We start from the raw sequence: 22,918 nt of genomic DNA on the forward strand, positions 1-22,918 counted from the left end.
CCACTTCCATGCATGCCTTTAAGTATCTCTCTCTTATAATGGACTCAAAACCTCTAGACTTCAACGTGGTGGCGCTACAACAATTCTTTGGAACAATAAAAAGTTCACATTGTTGAAACTTCACAGAAGAATATTAAGGCCGAAACAGAGTGGGTTCATTTCTCTTCATTTCCAGGGACAGACCTGATACTTTACTTAAAAACTGTATTAAGCTTCCAATTCAAATCCCAACCCAACCTTGTGAACTCCGGCATTGAAGTTTTTCCCATCAATTAAAGCTGAAAGCATCAATTTTACACTTGCTCGGAGAATCTGAGTATAACCAAGTCCAATAAGGCTGGCATTATTCACTTTACCAGATAAAGAAGTTTTTGGATCCAGCTTGTACTTAGCAGCAATGCCAAAATGGGTGTTGTTACTGCCAGCTGTCCAAGCAAGATTTATTGACGTTTCAATCTTCTCATTAACCTTTTGGTAGATTGACCCTCCAAAGTCAGTGCCATCATTCACATGTCTGTGTGACTAGAAGTCAACAGCCTTATAGCCCAGGGCAAAGTTATTCTGAGACAGCCTGGATTTGGCCGTGTCAAAACTCATCTGATAGCCAGCAAGCCATCCTTCATAAGCCAACACAGCCCAGCCATAGATGGTCCAAAAAATCAATGTCAACATTTCCACCAAGACTGAAACAGTCACGCTTATAGGAGGCCTTTAATTTCCCACTTTTCTTTCCTGTGTTTGGTACTAATATGGTGTTAAGAGTCACCTTCAAACCTTCAGCCAATTTATCCTTCATGCTGATTTCTGTCCCCAGCGTATTGTCTGTGTTCCATTTTTGATGGTAAGCCCATAGTCACAGATCTTGTACTTCATTTCCAAATTACCAAATGACCAGATGTAGAAAATTCCACTCCACTGCAAGACTCGGTTCTAAGATCTGTTTTAACCATACCAAACCCATATCCTTTGTTGAAGACATCTTTGGCAGCCTTTCCTAGGTCACAGTAAGTTGGTGTGTCACACATTTCTTCTCTAACTGAGGAGCCACTCTCTCCTCTTCACCAGGGCAAAATCTTCTCCCTCTATAGGGTTTTGATACAGATACACGTCGAAATCTGGGCAATACACATTCTTCATCCATTTGGTCTTTCCTATGTAGATGGATGGGCCAGACTCCTTTGACTGATTACAGATCTCTTCCTGAAGGCTGTGTAATGCTCTGAAGCTTAATGTAATCAGCATAACGTCACATACAAACAACAGCTCCTGGAGTAATTCACCATCTACAAAGAATCCCTCTTTAAACAAGTCTCTTCACAGGAATTCCTCTATCACAGTGGCAGATAGCTTTGGGGAGCATACATCTATCTCCTACTTTATGCCTGACCCGTGTTTACTATCAGAAAGTTATTGAGCAAGGTGATATTTGTTGTTATGTCTTCCAATGAAGACAATGAATTTGTTGCATGGGTAGGAGACAAGTTTTTTTTTATTTTTTTGTTTTTTGTTTTTTTAGAGAGCCTATAAGGCAGTGATTTATTCTGCTGAATCAGATTTTTTTTTTCATTATCAACAAACGAAAAGCTCAATGTAAGCATATATTCTCTATGTTTTAGTTAATTTCTCTGTATGCATCATTTTTATGGTGCAACTATATTCCATTATATTTGCAATAGTTTGACCAGTTGATGGACCTATGCTTCATTACTAGTTTTTTGGGTTGGGTTTTTTTTTTGTTTTTTTTTTTTTTTTTTTTTGCTATGATCAGGCTATTTATAAGAATACCAGGAGGGCAGCTAGGTGGTGTAGTGAGTAGAGCACCAGCCCTGGAGTCAGGAGGACCTGAGTTCAAATCTGACCTCAGATACTTGACACATGTACTAGCTGTGTGACCTTGGGCAAGTCACTTAATCCCAATTGCCTGACCCCCCTCCCACCAAAAAAAAACCAAACCAAGAATACCAGGGCAACCATGGAAAAAGGAACTTGTGATTAAAATAGAGATATTTTGTTCAGGAAATCTAATTGTTTTATTACTCTAATGGAAAGACTGGCCAGTGAGGGTCTAGTCCTTAAGAGCATGGCTAGGCTTGCCTTTCCTAGTGGATTCCAAAACATGCACAATATTCTCTGCCTGGTTCCAATCCAACAAGCAGAAGCTTAGTGAGCCTATTTTAGGCTATAAGTTCCAGAGGAGCTGGTACTATAGTGATGAAGACTCTTCTAACAGAAAGAGAAGCCAGAACCGAGGATGCATACAAAGGGTGCAAGAGGATAATCTCTCACTCTCTTTCTCAGCACTTTCAAATAGGAAGAGTTCTTTGAGTGCGGGAGGGGCAGTGCCAAGCTGTGTTTCCTTATCCACACAACGTGTGTCCCTGAGCCCATGATGCCTCTCTTTCTATTGCGTTTCTTCTTTCCTAATCTTAGGTGAATTGGGTGAATTACCATTCTGAGAGGGTAGCACTCAGGGGATCCCTCAAAGCCAACCGAAGTCCCACCAACAACCAGAGTCCTGGAGTCAGCAGCGGTGGCAGCTCTGTCTGCTGAGGAACCAACACAACATCTGAGCACCCTACTTGACCCAGTACAGCAGTGTGGACCCACATACCAAAACATTATGCCCTGGAAGGAAACAGTTCAGCTAAGTAAGGAGAATGACTGATCCATTGCCAGCACCTCATCCTGAAGTGTATTTAGTGAGGAATCCGTTAAGAGAGGAAAGGACTCCCAGGACCATGAATTACAGAGTACTCTGGCCTCGAATGTTCTTTACATGTATGCATTGCTACCTTTAAGTCTGAGACCACACCCGTCAGGTAACAGGTGTGGGCAGAAGAGAGAGGATGAGCAAGGTTTGGGGGACATTTTTGTAACTTTTATCTTTGGCATAATTTGTTGATCTAGATCCTTTAAAAAAATTGGGGTCACCACCGCTGTGGGAGAGTAGAATAGGGGTGGGTTGACTGGGCCAGGCCCAAAGATCAACTGTTAGGGTAGGGTAGAGGAGGGCCCAGCATATTCTTGCAGCGGCGATAAGGGGAGAATATTTGAGGAAAGAACCAGAACAACCTCCGGCGAATCAGAACAAACCTTGCCATGCCCAGATATGGTCCATCAAGCCCGTTTACAAGACACAATCGTAAAAAGTAATGCTTTTTGCACTGACTCCTCCTCTCTCAGACTAAGTACCCTATACCTGATCAAATACCACATGGCTATTCACTATAATAAAATCATTTCAGCGGAAGCCGTTGTAGATTGTTCAATGCCAGTAAGCATGATTTCCAGCATTAAATAATAAAAGCAAAAACAAGTTCTGTGAAAGCCAGTGCTGAAGAAAGGAGCTCTGGCAGTTGAAGGGGAAAAAAAGCTGTCTATGAAGGAAGAATTAGCTGTTGAGAAGAATTCACTCTTCACCTTTTCCCTTGCACTTCTTTCAGAGCTAGTGGGCTGGTATTGCCTCTTCCCCTTGGCTGTGGTGTCTTGTAGTGAAATAGACTTGCCCAGTAAGAGAGGCTTTGCGCATAATAGAATTTAGCTACATGGAAGAGCAGGGCCCAGCAGCCCACCAACTTGTCAAAGGGGAGCAGTTAAGAACACCATAAGGAGAAGAGAGACAAATAGCACCAACATGTGAATTGCCTTTACCAAACATATTTCCTACATATTGACCTCTTCTTTATCCAGTGTGTGTGTCTGCTCTTTCCACTGATGCTGTATGTTTTTGTGGAAGAATGCTCCTTAGGTTTATGGGGAAAATATTTGGTTACCCTTGTTCATGCTATACCATTTCAGTAAATGTCTTTGCTTAAAGGAGGGAAAAAAGTTGATGTCAACCAGTTGATCCATGGTAAGGGGAATACACTGGATGTGGGCTTATGCACCATAGTGTTAGAAATCACCACCTCTTAGGATTGTCTAATGATGGAACCCTGAGGGGAGAAGTAGTTGACTGCCTTCTGGGGACCTGGACCCCCAGTGGAAACAGGGGTTAGGAGCGTAAACCCAAAAATAGTTTTATAATATTATAATGGCTATACAAATTGCTGAGTCTAGGAATTCAAGAATAGCACTCCCTTTTATTTTTCACAAAACTGCCATTCTCCGGACTCTTTACTATATGTAAGGGAGAATGAATAAGGAAGAGGATTTTTAAAAAGAAGGAAGGAAGAAGTTCAAATTCATAGAATTAGGAATTGACAATTCACTGAAAATTGGTGGAAAAACCACACACCATGGGCAAGGCACCTGTCTTTAACTCTTGTCACTCAGTCTGTCTTCTAGGGTCAAGCAGAACAAGTCTAGGAGCCGTTGATTTTTTGGCTACCACATCTCACACTTTTGACCCATTTTGAGAGTGCAGTCCAATAAAAACCCCTAAATATTTTCATGGGAAAAAATACCCTTACTTTATACTTGTGAAATTAATTTAATAAAAAAACTCATGTGAGACTCCTAGTGCTTAGCACAATGCTAGGCAAATAGTAGGTGCTTAATAAATGCTTGTTGATTTGATTTGACATTAATTCCTATTAACATTAGTTATTAATATATAAGCCTTTCTGGCTTATATATTAATAAATATATTAAGTCTGACTTTCCACAGAACTTTATCTACCGTGCCTCCTCACCCTGGAAGTTCACTCCATCCCTGGACTACTTCTTATATTGAAAGTACCTTCCATCCCCACAGCCTCTTGCTCCGGATGACTAGTTCCTTCTAGAATGTCCATTTTAAGGAGGAGGCCCAGGTAAACCAGGTCTTCTTTTCTCTCCAGGCTGCTCTCTGCATTCTCCACAGGACTTTCTCTACCATGCCTCAGGCTAGGTGCTTTCACTTCCCTCTCCTTCCCTATCCCCTTTTAACTCCTCTTTTAGTGTCATCTTTCTCATTAGAATGTAAGCTCCCTAAGGGCAGAGAAAGCCCTTCTTTCTGCTTTTGTCTGAATTCCCAGCCTTGTGATGGTAGCTAGCAAACACCAATTAAATACTGGTGGATTTGACTAAGTTTAACCTTCTACCTTTTGTTCTTGCCCTCAGAGATACATTTAGATCCTGAATATACCTTCTTACACATTAGCTCTTCATCCCAATTTTATGCCATCTACGAATTTATAAGAAAGTTTTCACCAGCTATTAATTAATGGAGCTGAGATTCAGAACTAGGTCTTGAGTCCTATTCCAGTATTATTTCTATTTATACCACACTTAATTGCTTTTTATCCTTTTTTAACTTCTTAATAAATTTTATTTGGACTTTGATAGTATAGATTCCGATTTAGATCAATTCAGATTGATCATTCCTTATAGTTTCTTTGGTTCTGCCAACATTAGGCACATTTTGTTTACAACATTTAGTTATCATGCCACACTTAATTTAGATGTCACAGATTTTATAAGATAATTTTTACGAAATATAGCAACCCAAACAGTTAAGGCTTATGGAATTTTTCTGATATCTTATTCACTCACAGATGAGGAAGCACTTACAAATAATACTTTTTAAAAAGAACTACCCCATTCAGCTTTTTAGCATAAGTACATAGAGTACTCAGGAAGTTCGGAGGACAATGATCATTACTAATACCCTTGTTCTCACTTATTCATTGCCAAGTAAAACCACCATCACTCAATTCCGGACTTCTTCCTAGGGCCAGGTGCATGCAGAAAAAGGCCAAGGTAAATTATTCTGTCTCTGGAAGGAGAGGCTATTCTTTCCAGGATAGTCTGGAAATCACAGACTTTCACAATCTATGATAACAATGAACAGTTAAATCCAAAGGACTTGTTCCCCTTTCCCAATTGCAGCAGTGAAACCTGCTGACCCTTAACCCTATCCCATTTCACTGAGTAATTTACAGATTTTACTTATGTGTATATGATAAGAACAGGCAACTAGAAGAGGCTGGTGAAGGCTGGTGGGTACCTGCCTAAGCAATTAAAATGGTCAAAGTTTCAAAAAAAAAATCCTTGAGGATGAATGAGCCTAGTTGCACGGTATTTGCTCTAGCCTCAAAAAAATGGCACCAGTTCTAAATTCCTAGAGAATGCAGCGAGCCAAAGTAACACATGGCAGCCATCATAACTTGACTGTGGGAAATTGCACTTTGAAGGACCCCCAAACCTTCTTTCTGAAACTACAGCCTGTTGTCGTTGCTGCTGTTGTTTTAATCAGTGTCCTTCTAGTGATGCTGCCTGATTGCACAGCATGGAATACCACGGTTGCTGAAGAATCCAAAGTTGAGGATCACCCAAAGGGCAACGTAGTGGTGAGTAAGAGCAGGTGGCAACACATTACTAACCAGGGATTTTGCAAGAGAATTAGTGTAAAGAATGACATCAGAGAGGAAAATTCCTGGAGAAGATGCGCCAGTCATGTGGCCAGAGCAAGGGATACATAGCCCCTCTGGGTCACTGGTCTGCAGGCAGTATCCAGAGATTCAGAAGGAGGTTCCCATTTGTTGGGTAAACCCTCCCATCCCCCACTGAGAAATTATTGGTGGACGTGGATAAGAATTGCATAGAACCAGAAGGCGTGAATGAGTTGCAATCTTCACCGCTGGAGGGAATGCCTCTGTCTCTAAGATCACAGATTCTTTGAAGCATTCAAGGAATGATAGCAATCTTTTCTGTTCTTATTACCTCTTGGCCTGCTCATCACTGAGACCAAGTTGTTAAATTGTGAAAAGAGAGAGAGGGAGAGAGAGAGAGAGAGAGAGAGAGAGAGAGAGAGAGAGAGAGAGAGAGAGAGAGAGAGAACGAATTTTTAAAGGCAATAGTACCTGCCACATATTTTCTGGGAGTGTAGCCTGTAACTGAGAAGCAGACATGTATTTATGTGGATCATAGGTTTTGTCAATCTCTGGAAATATTTCTCATTTGTTTCTGTCCTCTTTCATTCAGGATACTGAGAAACTTAAGCCACTCTGAATCTAATTCATCCCTCGTCTTTAGCTGCAGTGTCCCGAGGAACCTCCATATCCAGGCATTTCTCCCAGTTAGGCATTCTTTCAACTTTCTGGGACTTGACTGAACTGTGGAAGAAATGAGTAGAATTTCCTTAAAATAAGAAAAAAGAAAAGAAAAGAAGCATGAAACAGAAGCAGGAGTGTAGTGGTCACAAGCTGACAAAATATTTTTTTATGGCACCAAAGCTTTTCAAATCCTTGGAACACTTTCGAGGGCTAATGTTTATATTGGTACCTCTATGTGAGCTGAGGGGTGTGTATGCATGTGTGTGTCTAAAAACATACATGGGCCAGGCATCTGCTTAGTGGTTTCACATCTGAGAAAGTGGCAGAGAGCAAATTGTTCCATCCAGAATCTGGAACAATTTAAGACTGCAGAGAACAGACCATTTCAGAAGCCCTCAAACAGAAGAAACAGAAGGAGGCTTGCCCAGCATCAAATAATACTCTTGACACTCAAAACACATCCTGAAGTCACGACTACACACCAGACATGTAACTCTACCCTACAGCACAGGTCATGGAAATTCTGTGCCCGTGTTATCCTGTAGAGATCTATTTCTTGGAGATAAGCATGAGAAAGCTTGTTACCCGAGTGTGAGTTCCATCTCTTCCCTTGGCAGAGGCTGACAGATACAGATATAGGTACATACACAAATGCATATGTGTATGTATATATATATGTATACATATATATGTAAGAAAGTATGAATGTGAGTTGAAAAAGTCAGCAAATTTATACTGGGTAAACAGGCATTCATCTATGTAGTTTGTTTTGTTTGAAAAACATCTTCAGAACGTGGGTTCTTAATCTTTTTGTGTGTGTGGTATGGGCCTCTTTGGCAATCTAGTTTAGGCATTTGACCCCCTGAACCCCTTCTCAGAATAATGTTTTTAAATGCATAAAATAAAATATATAAGATTATAATTTCATGACCTTGAAATATATTTAGCAAAATCTTAAAAAAAAAAAGTTTACACTCCAGATTAAGAATCTCTGTTCTAGAGTAATCTATTGGAATTTTCAACAGGTGCTTTTCTGTACCTCTGAATTCTAGTGTCAGAACTGGTTACCCGAGGCAGAGTGTGCCTGTGAGTCCCAATGCAATGGGAGGAGAGGGGGCCACAGTGAAAGTAGAGGCGGGGGATGGGGGAGAAAGGAGGGTGGGAGCAAGCAAGAGGAGACCAGAGACAGGAGGAAAAAAGAAAAGGAAGACAGAGTAAGCCATAGAGGAATACAGAGGTGTATCAGTAAAGCAATAATCACAATGTAAATGATAATTGTCAAAATGCCTATGTAGTTCTGTATCGCAAAGTATATGAGACTCTCCACACAGAAGGTAGAAGTAAACCATTTATTCAGATACCAGAAAACCACATCCCACAAGCCATTTACCCAATCCATCACAGCAATAAAGCATTCAATACATAATATCATAACATGGAGCCTTGCCATCCCAACACCTCTCTGACCCCCTGCTGGGGTCTTCCCAAAGACAAAGCTAAGTTAGCTAGTTCTGCAGGGACAGCTAAGTTAGCCTGTTCAGCTCTAACTATCACGACGGCGGCCATTAGTAGCCATTAGCAGCCATTACTGCTCTTTCTCTCTCTCTCTGCATTTCCTGTGACATAATTTCCTTTTCCTGTCAGGAAGCTCCTTCCACCACATGTGACTTAGGCTTCCTGTGACATAAGTAGGTCACATGGCCTATTAATGGGAGGGAAAGATCTTCAAATCTAAATTGCTACTGCAAGACGGGAAAAGAAGAGAGGGAAAGAAAGAGGAGTGAGGACAGGAAGAGAGCTGGGGGGGAAGGAGAGGGAGAGGAAGATGGAGGGAGAAAGAGAGAGGGAGGAAGGGACGGGGGGGAGAGAGAGAGAGAGAGAAAGGGAGACTATGTAAGTCATCACCACTATGGAAAACACTAAAATCATCTGTTCTGTCACCATTCCTGGCCCAGTCCACAATACCAAGTCCAGCATGTTAGTATAACAGATTTAATTTGTTAGCGTGAAGCACTTCACCACCACCTTAAGCTTTCAAACCTTTCAAACTCAATTTCCAATTATATAACTACTCTAGCTGAACACAAATAACTAATAAATCTTCTTATTTGGAAACCAGAGCTTACTAATATAAAATATAGCTGAAATGAACAGAATACTTATGTCTCCCTGCAGAACTAGCTGAATTGCTATGAAATGTTACATTAGCTTATGGTCCTGGGCCCTAAATGCTGAAATGCCCTTATTATACAACCAAGAAGTGCTAGACCATGACTGTTAATGTTGTAAATTTGCAGCAGGGATGTGTGTATACATATCCTACCCACAAACATTATAAAAGATGTTTTCAGGTGATATTCAAATGAAAGAGTTGAGATTCAAATGACATTGGGTTTTTACCTATGAAAGGTGATATCTATTGCTTTCTTTAATAAAAATTAATGCCTTCTGTTTTTACATCACATTCATTTTCAAATATGGCCTTCACCCAGGCATTCTTGGTGAACCAAACCTTGTAACAAAGACTAAAAAGAAATTGAGCATAATATCCTAATACATCTTCCACATCTGACAACATAGACACTATTCATATCCATAGTCACATTTCCAGTGAAGGGAAGGAGCTACACTTTCTTATTTCTCTCTCTATTACTTTCTAATGGGACTCGTGACTTCCTAAAATCCCTTGAATCTCAAACCTTCCCAGGCTTTTTGAGAAAAGCACCTAGTACAAGGTATAACTCCACCATATTGCCTAACCAGGTTCACAGAGCAGGAAGGGACCAAGGAGGCTACCTGGTCCAGTCCCCTAGATAAAACTGAGAGACTCATGTGCCCAAGCCTCTACAAGCAGTAAGTGATAAAGGTAGGTCTTGAAGCTAGGTTGTCTGATTCCAAAACCAGTGTTCTTTGCGGGGGACCAAAGCACCTGTCAGGCCTTTTGAGGAGCATATCACAAAATACAGTAATAAAAACTTAAGTAATATAAAAATGTAGTTAAAAAATTGGTTTGGGGCCTATATTATCCAAAGAGTTACTTTCACTATATAGAAAAAGTCAATAATTAAGCTTCATTTAGTGATTGAGATTATTGCTGTAAATCATAGAATGCTAGAACCAGAACCAGAAGGGACCTTAGAGATTATCTGGGGTCAATATACTTAAAAATAGGGCATCTAGGTGGCTCAGTGGATAGATTGCCAGCCCTAGAGTCAAGAGGGCCTGAGTCCAAATTCATCCTCATCATTTACTAGCTGTGTGACCCTGGGAGTCACTTAACCCTGTTTGCCTCAGTTTCCTCATCTGTAAAATGAGCTGGAGAAGGAAATGGCAAACCACCCCAGTATCTTTGCCAAGAAAACCTCAAATGGGGATGTGAAGAGTCAAACGTGACTGAACTATAACATGCTTTAAAAAAACTTTTTTATAACTATATTTTGATATTATTGGTATCCTTTGTAATCTTACACATTTTATTTTATTCCTCTCAAAACACTATTCTAAGAAGGGGTCCATGACTCAAAAAAGGATTAAGAATCCCAGTCTAGTCCAATCTCTTCATTTTAATACGTAAGGAAGCCGAGACCTGGAGAATTGTGATTTGTCTAATGCCCCACAGTTAGTTGCAGAGCCAGGACTACGGACAACTCATATATCTACAGGGTCTCAGTGTTTATGCTTGTTCCATGATGCTTCTCTTGATGATCCCAGCTAATAGTTTTTCCTCTGTCTTCTGAACTCGTGTGTTGTTTGTACTTATCATGTTCTAATTTGTACTATGGTGATTTGTGTAAATATCTATTATTACTTCTATTAAACCACAAGTTTCTCGAAAAGACATTATGTCTCATTTACTGCTGGATAGGTAGGACAAGTATTACTATACCCAATTTACAGATAAGGACACTGAGCCTCAGAGGGTTGAAGTGACTTGGCTAAGTTAGAGCCAGAAATTGAACTCAATTCTCTAGACTCCATTTTACCACGTTGCCCCCTTTTCCATTTCATGATCACCACTTACCACGGAAAAGTGGAACTTTAAAAAAAAACAAAACAGTCTTTTAAGACTAATCAATCAGGATGATTTTCAAAACATTTTTACAAAATTGAGTAGACCTTGGCAAGGAACCAAGGTAATTAAGTTTGTTTGTGTGTGGTGTCTTATCTCCTCCTTTTGTGTATTTATCCTTGCTCAGGGTATGGGGCTTTTCTGGGTCTTGGCTCTGCTCCTGGTGTGTTGAAATCCTCTGTCCTGATCTGAGACTGCCTTGTGACTGACGCCATCTCTGAGCCAACTTGTTTACATATTAGTTTTATTGGCTTAAGAAATTATCGAGAAGAGTAATATGAACATAGGTCAGGTTGTTAGAGCCAAAACAAAGCAGAAAATTAAAGTCATTATCTAGAGAATTCCTATCCAAGCTATATTGAGCCAACTGATGATTCTGCCTCTGCCATCACCCTGAACTTGGGAAGCCATTCCCATGAGCAGAACTTGGCTTCTTTTAGGAGCCAAAGGAAAGGGGGACATGTATTCTCTCCTCATTTCCCTATACTCGGAATATTTTCCTTCCCTTCTCTGCCCCCTCACTCCCAGATCACCATAAACCCCACCATCTCTATTGAAATTCTACTCATTCTTCAAGGCCCTGCTAAAATGCTACTTATTCCGTGATGCCTCTCTTGATGATCCCAGCTAATAGCCTTTTCTCTATCCTCTGAACTCATTGCATGTTATTTGTACTTACCACATCCTAACTTGTATTATGGTGTTTTGTGTACATATCTATTATTACTTCTATTAAACAGCAAGTTTCTTGACAGCTGGCACTGTCTCATTTACTCTTTTATCTCTACCAGTATCTAGCTTAATGTAAAAACAATTTGTTGAATGAATGTTTATTGAATTTATCTCCCATCCTTATCCCATTTGTTCTTCTTCCCCTCATATCATATATGAGAAGTGAGGCACTTCAGGTGCCTCAGAGATATTCTTTCACATAAGAGTCAATATGGCCTAATCTGGAACTGTGTTTTACCACTGGTGGTTTTTCCTTAAATATAATTGGTTTATACCAACTCCTCAGGTCCTTTCTACAGTCACTAGTAGACATAAAATAGCCCTCTTTCAAGGGATCCCTATCTCCTGGAAACTTATGGACATGATATGACTCCATAGATCCAAATACAAACGGACTGGTTCCAAGTAAGACATACTGACTGACATAAACGGATAATAGGAGGTCCAAATGTGGGTAAAGAGCTCTCCAATTCACATAGTTCTACAAGTTCCTCAATTATGGAGAATTCAACATATAATTCAAGCCCAGGAAGACCTGGGTTCAAATTTTGACTCAGGCATTTACTAGCCATGTGATCTACCCTGGGCTAGTCATATAACCCTGTTTGCCTGAATTTCCTCATCTGTAAAATGAGCTGGAGAAGGAAATGGCAAATTACTCCAGTATCTTTGCCAAGAAAACTCCAAATGGGGTTATGTAGAGTCAGACACGACTAAAACTCAACAACCCAAAACCAGAGTCTGTCATCTAAGCTCAATTGACCAATAAACATTTTGTAAATGCCTATTATGTGCCAGTCACTGTGCTTGCCAGATTCTGGGAGAAGGCAGAATTGAAACAATGCCTGCCCTCTAGCTAAGGAAGAAAACATGACCTTATATAGTTATATACAAAATAGATACAAGATAGATGGATAAGGAAGGCTCTAGCAGTTGATAGGAATAGGAGAGACTGTATATTCCTAGGTGGTACCTGAGTTGAGCCTTAAAAAAAGCTTTATTGATCTGTTTTTTTTAATATTACAAACATTTACAGATCACCCCTACTTCATGAGAACTCTCTTGTAACAAAGCAAAACAATTAAGTTAAACTAACAGTACAGTGACCTCTCCATTTTTAAAACACTTTTAAAATTAACAAACCACCCCACTGGGAAAAGAGAAAAGAAAAACAAATTCTTGTAACGAATGTGCGTACTGAATCAAAACAAATCTGCTCATTGGTTATACACAAAAATCTATATTTTTCATTCTGTACCCTAAATCTATCACCTCTTTGTCAAGAGACGGACAGTATGTTTCATCATCAGTCCTTTGGAATCATGGATGTGTTGATCAACACATCCATGTGTTGATCGACAACTTTCCTAGTTGTTTGTCTTTGCCATGTTATTATTAGAGAAATTGTTTTCCTTGCTCTGTTCATTTCATTCTTCATCAGTTTATAGAAGTCCTCAAGATTGTTAGCTTTTATAATATTGACGTTATAGTATATATTTTTCTTCTGGTTCTACTTACTTCACTCTACTTCAGTTTATAAATAGCCCAAGAAGGGATCCTACCAAATTCCTTTTATGACACATATAATGGTCTTGATAGTTAAACCAAAAAGGGTCAAAATGAAAAAATAAAACCATAGAGTAATATCCCTAATGTACACTGATGAAAATATTTAAATAAAAGATTAGCAAAAAACCTAAAATAATTATACAAAAATTATATATTATGACCAGGTTGGATTTGTAGTAGGAATGCATGGCTGGTTTAATATTAGGAAATCCATAAACTTAACCACAATAATAACAAAGTCAACAAAAAATCACATTATATTAGCAGATGCAAAAAAGATTTCAACAAAATACAATACCCATTTCCGTTTTTTGGAAAAGCATTAGAAAACAGGATCAAATGGATCTTTTCTTAAAATAATAAAAATATATAAATATTGTATATATGTGTGTGCATGTGTGTGTGTGCATATAACCAAGAGCTACCATCATATGTAATGGAGATAAACTAGAAACTTTTGCAATAAAATCACAGGTAAAATAAAGATGTTCATTGTTACTACTTCTATTTGATATAGTATTAGAAATGTTGATCATAGATATAAAACAAGAAAAAGAAACTGAAGGAATAAGCATATAAAAAGAAGCAAAATTATCATTTTTTTGCAGATGATATGATGGTGTGTCTCAAGAATTCTAAGGAGTAAAAAAAAAATTAATGTCATCAGACTTGCAGGATGTAAAATAAATCCACATAAATCATAGCATTTCTGAGTTAAGCCTTAAAGGAAACTAGGGATTCTAAGAGGCAGAAGAGGGAGTACATTGCAGACAAAAGTAGGGATACAGGAGATGGAATGCTTCGTATGAGGAATAGCAATAAAGCTGGTTTGGCTAGCCCCCACTTACCTTTTGAACCTTTTCTACTGTGTGTGAAAAAGTGTAATGTGTAATTAGGTTGGAAAGGTAGGCTGGGGCTAGGTTATAAAGGGCTTCAATACTAAACAGAGAGGTTTGTATTTGATTTTGAGGTAATAGAGAGCCACAGGAATTTCTTGAGTAGGGGAGTATACATGGTCAGACCCACATTTTAGGAAAATCAATTTGACAGCTCTGTGGAAGAATAGATTGGAGAGGGACAAAAAGGAGACTATAGACAGTTCTTGCTTTATGTAAGTAGACCATTCTGAAGACCTCTACTTAAAGTGATTTTTACATAGTATGAAATTGCTGGCCTACCTGGGGAAGGGAGGGAGGGAGGGCGGAAGGAGAGCTTGGACTTCTAGAGGGTAGAACCACAACTCAGTTCCAGTACACATGGGGACCTGGAGCAGGACGAGAAATGTGTGGCATGGGGGCCAAACCAGCCACATGGAGAAGAAGAACAGGAGGGAAGGGGGCTGGCAGACATGTTAAGGCTCAACACAGACACAGAAAGGAGAGGATGGGTGATGCTCAGGGCCAGGGATGGACAGGCAGTACCCGAGAATGGAGAACTGACAGAAGCAGACATGAGCCAGACAGGGAAAAGATCTCTCCACGTCTGTTCTTCTGCTTTCACTTGGAGGTTTGTTTGTTTTGGTGGGGGTGGGAGGGGGGAGGCATTGGAGTGCCTACATGAGGGACAGGAATGGAGAGAGCACAGTACTGTAAAGTTAACATAGGTTTGTTTGTTGCTGTTTTTTTGAATGCAGATTTCTTTCAGAATTCTTGTCAAATCTGCATATGTGAATTTACATAAAGTGAGAAGCATCTGTATTGTAATAGTCTAGGAGGGTGAAAAGTGATATGATCGCCAACAAGGGTGGTAGTTTTTTTGTATGAAATGGATGAGAAAGATATTGTGAACCTCAAAAATGAGCTAGAAGCTCCTTGGAGTTGGAACTAGGGCAGGGTTAATGGGGCTTTGCCTGAAGTAGGGAAAATTTAGAGGGTACCCACTGCAGTTGTATTTCTCTAAAGAAAGGTGGAGTAAGATCCTGGTTGATGGGCAGGACCAGTAGATAGGATGGTAAAAACAGAGGCAGGGCAAGGAAGTAGGAGTTCTGGTGATAGCAGGGATGGGAGGAGCAGCTCAGCAGCAGGTGTGAGGGAGGGGTTCCCCAAGTGAGGGAAAAGAGAGGAAGGACAAGATCCAGGGTAGGGATAAGAATGCTCAGCTGCTCATTCTAAGATAAGACCAGAGACTAATGCTCAACAAGGGCCAGTATGTCCCCACTAAGCTCTGGCCATATCTTAGAAAGCCAAACTTCAGCAAGCTCATGGAAAGAGCAATGGACCCGGAGTCAAAACTAAGTCTCTGCTGTGTCACCAAGTCTGGGTGTCTGTTTCCTACAAGGAAGAGGTTGGGCAAAGTGGTTTCTCGGGTCCTTTTTAGCCCTTATATCATAGGAGTCTATAAGATTTGGGCTCCCTTTGATTTCATTTCAGCTAAATTCGTTCTCAGAGACTAAAACAAACTTTACCTTGGAGACTGAAGCCAAATCACTTCCCCTCTTTGGAGCCTCTGTTTCCTATGCCACAAAATGAAGAAGTTGTATCAGACCATCCCCAAAGTCCCTTTCAGATCTAACTTTGTGCTTGAGGGTTTAAGTTAATGGCAGCTTCAAGCCCTCTTTCAGCCCCTCCCTCAAAAGAGCTGTTTGCTGTTATCGTTCCACCCCCATTAAACAGCTGCCGCATGTGAAGAAACCATTGACTTACTTTTGTTTGTTCTTCAGTCATTTTCAGTTGTCTCCTCTTCATGACTCCATTTGGGTTTTGGGTTTTATTTTTTTTGACAGAGGTACTGAAGTGCTTTGCCATTTCCTTCTCTTACTTAGCACCTGAGAATCAAGATGCCTCCCCTTGGCCTTCTTCTCTTCCCCTGGGGCAGTATTCCTAACAGCAGCCTAGGGCATCCTGGGGTCCTTGCCAGGGCCCCTCTCCTCACTGAGAGCCTCCATTAACGTTACTTATCTGGGGCATTATTTGTGGTATTTACTCCAGCCTCAAAAAATCATCATAATCATCATCAAAATAAACAAACTACCTACCTGTTGTTCTTCATATATAACTACATTCCACCTCCTGTATGTAACTTTGCCCCGGCTGTCCCACTTCGCCTCTGTCTCCTAGAAAACATCACTTTCTTCTGTTCCCATCCCAAGCACCACCTCCTGCACAGGGCCTTTTCTAAACACCACCCCAATTTGGAGTGCCCTTCCCCCACACCCAAAGTTGCCTTCTACCTACTTTGTATATATTTTGTATTCACTTATTATAAGGGTACAGAATATTTCCTCTAATTATTAGAGTCTAATGGGACGTAAGCTCTTTGAGGGCAGGGACTATTTTATTTCCATCTTCAAATTCCCAAAGACTAAGACAGTATTTGGCACACTGTAGGTGCTTAATAAACGCTTTCATTCATTGATTGGCTTTGATCATTCTTCTGGAGTGTGCTAGTAAATGTTTAATAATGGCTCTCCTGAAAAATGTATGTGTGCTACACTTTTAAAGTTTAATCTGCATTTATTAACATTTTCTCCACTACTTTCTCAAGTCTGGAAATCAACAAAACAATAAAGCCACTTGTGATTTGTAATGTTTGCCATTTTTGAGGGGTGAATACTCACACGGAAAATCCAGCTATCTGCTCCACCAGATCAAGCTGGCTCCATCATAGTTCTGATTCTACTCACCTTGTGTGACCTTTGTCCACTAGAATCCCAGATTTAGAACTAGAGGGGATATTAAGATAATCAGTTAGGGGGGCGGAGCCAAGATGGCAGCTGGAAAGCAGGGACTAGCGTGAGCTCCCCGCCGAGTCCCTCCAAAAACCTATAAAAAATGGCTCTGAACCAATTCTAGAACTGCAGAACCCACAAAACAGCAGAGGGAAGCAGGGATCCAGCCCAGGACAGCTTGGATGGTCTCTGGGTGAGGTCTATCCTGCACGGAGCTGGGAGCAGAGGGGAGCCGAGGGGAACCAAGCTCAGCGGAGCCCAGAGTGAGCGGTGGGGACCAACCAGACCAGAAGCCGGGCGGACCGTGCCCTAGTGCCCTGAATCAGTGAGCTGCGGCAGTTACCAGACTTCTCAACCCACAAACACCAAAGACAGCAGAGAAGGTTAGTGGGAAAAGCTGTGGGAGTGGAAGGAGTTCGAGGTTCAGCCACCACCCCTGGGGCAGCGGAGGTGGGGCAGCTACAGCTGCAGCTGCTTCCAGCCCCAGGCCCACCAGGTGGGAGGAATTAAGTGGGAGATCAGAGCAAGAGTGCACAGCCTACTGAAGATCTAAGCCCAGTCCAGGTTGGGGGTTCTTGGGGAAGAAGGAGTGCTGGTGTGGCAGAGCTAGTGCATCCTCCCCAAACGTGGAACATAGAACTCCTTAGTCTACAAGCAGTCATACCCTGCTGAAAAACTCAAGGGTCAAGTTAGTTGGTTGGAAATATGGCCAGGCAGCAAAAATACACCCAGATTCAGTCTCAGACTTTGGATTCTTTCTTTGGTGACAAAGAAGACCAAAACATACAGACAGAAGAAGCTAACAAAGTCAAAGAGCCTACAACAAAAGCCTCCAAGAAAAACATGAACTGGTCCCAGGCCATGGAAGAGTTCAAAAAGGATTTGGAAAAGCAAGTTAGAGAAGTAGAGGAAAAATTGGGAAGAGAAATGAGAAGGATGTGAGAAAACCATGAAAAACAAGTCAATGACTTGCTAAAGGAGACCCAAAAAAATACTGAAAAATACACTGAAGAAAACAACACCTTAAAAAATAGACTAACTCAAATGGCAAAAGAGCTCCAAAAAGCCAATGAGGAGAAGAATGCCTTGAAAGGCAGAATTAGACAAATGGAAAAGGAGGTCCAAAAGACCAATGAAGAAAATACTACCTTAAAAATTAGATTGGAGCAAGTGAAAGCTAGTGACTTGATGAGAAATCAAGATATTATAAAACAGAACCAAAGGAATGAAAAGATGGAAGACAATGTGAAATATCTCCTTGGAAAAACCACTGACCTGGAAAATAGATTCAGGAGAGATAATTTAAAAATTATTGGACTACCTGAAAGCCATGATCAAAAAAAGAGCCTAGATATCATCTTTCAAGAAATTATCAAGGAGAACTTCCCTGATATTCTACAGCCACCGGGCAAAATAGAAATTGAAAGAATCCATCGATCACCTCCTCAAACAGATCCCAAAAAGAAATCTCCTAGGAATAGTGTTGCCAAATTCCAGAGCTCCCAGATCAAGGAGAAAATATTGCAAGCAGCCAGAAAGAAACAATTTGAGTATTGTGGAAACACAATCAGAATAACCCAAGATCTGGCAGCTTCTACATTAAGAGATCGAAGGGCTTAGAATACGATATTCCGGAGGTCAATGGAGCTAGGATTAAAACCTAGAATCACCTACCCAGCAAAACTGAGTATCATGCTCCAAGGCAAAATATGGATTTTCAATGAAATAGAGGACTTTCAAGTTTTCTCAGTGAAAAGACCAGAGTTGAATAGAAAATTTGACTTTCAAACACAAGAATCAAGAGAAGCATGAAAAGGTAATCAAGAAAAAGAACAAGAAAAAGAAATTGCAAGGGACTTAGTAAAGTTGAACTGTTTTGTTTACATTCCTACATGGAAAAATGATGTGTATGATTCATGAGACCTCAGTATTAGGGTAGCTGAAGGGAATATGCATATATGTTTATGTATATATATATATATACATATATATATATAAGTGAACGTATATGTATCTATATATGTATGTGTATATATATATAGAGAGAGAGAGAGAGAAAGAGAGAGCAGACACAGGGTGAGTTGAAGATGAAGGGAAGATATCTAAAAGAAATAAAATCAAATTAAGGGATGAGAGAGGAATATATTGAGAGAGGGAGACAGAGAGAGATAGAATGGGGTGGATTACCTTGCATAAAGGTGGCAAGAAAAAGCAGTTCTGTGGGAGGAGGGGAGAGGGCAGGTGAGGGGGGGAATGAGTGAACCTTGCTCTCATCAGATTTGGCCTAAGGGGGGAATACCATACATACTCAATTGGGTATCTTACCCCACAGGAAAGAAGAGGGAAGAAGATTTTAAAAAAGGGGGGATGATGGAGGGGAGGGCAGATGGGGGTGGAGGTAATCAAAAACAAACACTTTCGAAAGGGATAGGGTCAAGGGAGAAAATTCAGTAAATGGAGATGGGTTGGGAAGGAGCAAAATATAGTTAGTCTTACATAACATGAGTATTGTGGAAGGGTTATACATAATGATACGCATGTGGCCTATGTTGAATTGCTTGACTTCTTAGGGAGGGTGGGTGGGGAGGGAAGAGGGGAGAGAATTTGGAACTAAAAGTTTTAAAAACAGATGTTCAAAAACAAAAAAAAAAGTTTTTGCATGCAACTAGAAAATAAGACACACAGGCAATGGGGCGCAGAAATTTATCTTGCCCTACAAGAAAGGAAGGGAAAAGGGGATGGGAGGGGAATGGGGTGACAGAAGGGAGGGCTGACTGGGGAACAGGGCAACCAGAATATATGCCATCTCGGAGTGGGTGGGGAGGGTAGAAATGGGGAGAAAATTTGTAATTCAAACTCATGTAAAAATCAATGCTGAAAACTAAATATGTTAAATAAATTTTAAAAATAAATAAATAAATAGACAAATTAAAAAAAAAAAAAGCTATCAGCTAGTCCAGGGGTGGGAAAACTGCATCCTTGAGACTGCATGTGGCCTTCTAGGTCCTTGGGTGTGGCCTTTTGACCGTGTCCAAGTTTTACTGAACAAATCCTTTTATTAAGGGCCATATGTGGCCTCGAGCTGCAGGTTCCCCATCCCTGAGCTAGTCTAACCCTTTCATTTCACATATTAGGAAACTACAGCCCAGAGAGGATAAATGATTTACCTAAGGTCACACAGGTGCTAAGTAGCAGAGAAATCCAGTGTCCTTTCCATTCCGCCGTGCTGGTTCCTCATGAAGTATGTGGACTGTGGCTCTTACTGGCTCCTCCTTGAGTAAACTTGATGTGGATTATCCTACCACCTATTACCACTGGCTCATCACAAGGCCTAAAAGCAATGTAGGATATTTGAGGAGCCTACTGCTACAATCTATTGAGAAGAGTTTCATTTGAGGTAGGCCAACCAGGAACAGAGAAGATAGGATAATGGCAAGAGAGAGTAAAATTTTAGGGCCAGAGGACTGAGATCTCTAGGAGAGCCAAGGAGGCAGAGGCCTGAAGTTCAAGGGGGTTAATTAAAATACTGGAAATAATTTTAAAAGACTTCAAGATACTGCAGAAGGGATGGTTGTTATACGTCCATTATTCATCCTGTTCTAGTTTTCACTGGTCCAGTCTGCATTCCCCTCCCCGCCTGTGCTCTGAGGTGCCCAGAGGCCCTGGGCACATTGCTGCCCCAAAGAGCCCCATTCTTTTCTTCCTCCAGCAAGCCCTTGGCTCCTTCATGCCCTGTTTTGCCTTGTGGCACCGAGACCACCTCTTCACCTGGTTCCTGGATTCCTTGCCACCCAAATTAGTCTATGGCAGAGGAAGGACATCTTGACTTTCTCCTTTGCCCTGCTTCCTGAAGGAAGAGGAGCCTCTCCATTTCCATGACCTAGGAATGGAGGGTAAAGGAGACACAGGCCAAACCTGATTAGAAAACATCAAGCTGGGCAAACAGAAGGAGAGAAGAGCTGCCCTAAGGCACTGTACTCTTACATTTGCCTTAAGGCTTCAGAGAAGTTGACCCCAAAGGCCTGTGGCACCAACACCCTTGCCAAACCCAACCCACCAATTAGAACTAGGTTTAATGAGAGCCACAAGGACATCTAAAGACAAGCCCAAACTAAAGACTGATCTGGAATGAAGAAAGAGCTAAGAAAAACAGAGCCAAATTTCTGGTAGGTGGCGTGTAAGACCAGCTTTCACCACTCAAGATAGTTATCCTGTAAACTTTCCCTTATTTGGGCTATTGTAGCCATTCTGGTCTAGTGACCTGTCCCCTGAAAACCCTTTTAAAATATACAAAAGATTGTTTGGTCTTTTCTGGGAAGCAGGGCAAAGGAGAAAGTGAAGATGTCTGAATCCTTCCTCTGGCATAGACTAAACCAGGTGAAGCGGTGGTCACAGTGCCACAAGCCAGGACAGGGCATGAAGCAACCAAAGGCTTGCTGGGGGAGGAAGAGAATGGGGCTCTTTGGGGCAGCAGTGTTCCCAGGGCCTCTGGGCACCTCGGAGAATGGGGGAGATTGCATATTGGATCAGTGAAAATCAAAACTGGATGAATAATAAACTTAAAGCAACCATCCCTTCTACAGGTCTTGAAGTCTTTTAAAATTACTATTATCTTAATGAAATTTCTTCTGCACCAGTAAAACAAATAAAACAACAATAATAAAATAAAATGCTATGTCATTGTGATGTCCAATCTCGACCTCCAGAGAAGGGAATGAGAAAAAGCACCTTTGTCCTTTCACTGAGGAAGTGGGGGACTGTGGGCAAAACGTTGCATCCACTGTGAGATTGGACATGTCTAGTGGTTTTGCTCAACTTTTTCTTTTTCTTTTTCTTTATTATAAGGGGAGGCTTACTCTGGGATAAGGGCAGAGAGGAAGAAGAGAAGGGCATATTCAGAATTACCATTATTTAAAAACAAAAGGCATTAGCAAAACTTAAAAAAAATATATTTTCTGTGGAAACACTAAAAATATTTGTTCCACCAGAGGATGTCTCTTACAGGGTGTATCAGAACTTTAAAAAACAACTCCACCTCACAGCTGTGAAGTCAAACTTACTGAAAAGGACAATAGGATGGTTAGTAAGGGAATGGGAGGGTTAGTAAAGGCGTAAGGGAAAATTTTGTGCATGTCAGGACTTCTCCCCATAGGCTTCCTATTGTTTAGAGCACAGGAGAGAAGGTGCCAACAGTGTACAAAGGTGTGTTCAGCAATTCAGATGAATATTTTTCTTCTAGGGGTTATAAACACAGCTCTTTGGGCCTGGGTAAGAATGAATTATTTGTGGACTAAACCCAGCGATAAAGGGCCTCAATATCCCCATTGGAAGTCTCTAAAGGGCATACTTGTACAAGTAATTCATGATAATAGACTAAGATTAATGTCTGGTTTCAAACTAGAGTGTGCACCCAGAGTAATGTAGATGACCCACCCTTATGCTGGCCCAGTGGGTTAGAGTGTCCAGCTACTGTTGCTCACTTCATCCTCATGGAGTCCAGAGGGCTTCGCTCTATTTCAAGGCTCACAGACTCCTAGGACCCCTGGACAATTGCTCTATAAATGGATGTCGTTTCTTGGAAGGAGACTAAATTAAGGAAGGTGGATAATTAAAGGCAAGCCTATCACCTCTTTAAGAAAAAACTGAAAGTGAATGTCTTACTGCAAATATATGTTTATAGCTTCACTTTTCTATAGGAAGTAACAGCATGTTATATAATAAAAAGAAGTGGAAAAGTAATCAAAGGTAGCCTTCCCCCTCCTCCAACCCCCCCACACCCCCCCACTGTGATACAGTCAGAGTTGGCTAGTGTTCTACCAGGGATGTGAAAGTTGTTTTGGACATTTGTGCCTCTCCCACCCCACCCCCCACACCCCCCAAGAAAAGCTGTTCTGAGTCAGCATG

General features: G+C 40.9%; 1 pseudogene; it reads right to left on the minus strand.

Annotated features, from left to right (window-relative positions):
* Nucleotides 1-207: 207 nt before the first annotated feature.
* On the minus strand, nucleotides 208-1,029 carry LOC118833953 (annotated as a pseudogene).
* Nucleotides 1,030-22,918: the final 21,889 nt, after the last annotated feature.

This window comes from Trichosurus vulpecula, chromosome 1 (genome assembly GCF_011100635.1).
Source record: "Trichosurus vulpecula isolate mTriVul1 chromosome 1, mTriVul1.pri, whole genome shotgun sequence".
Taxonomy (NCBI): Eukaryota; Metazoa; Chordata; class Mammalia; order Diprotodontia; family Phalangeridae; genus Trichosurus; species Trichosurus vulpecula.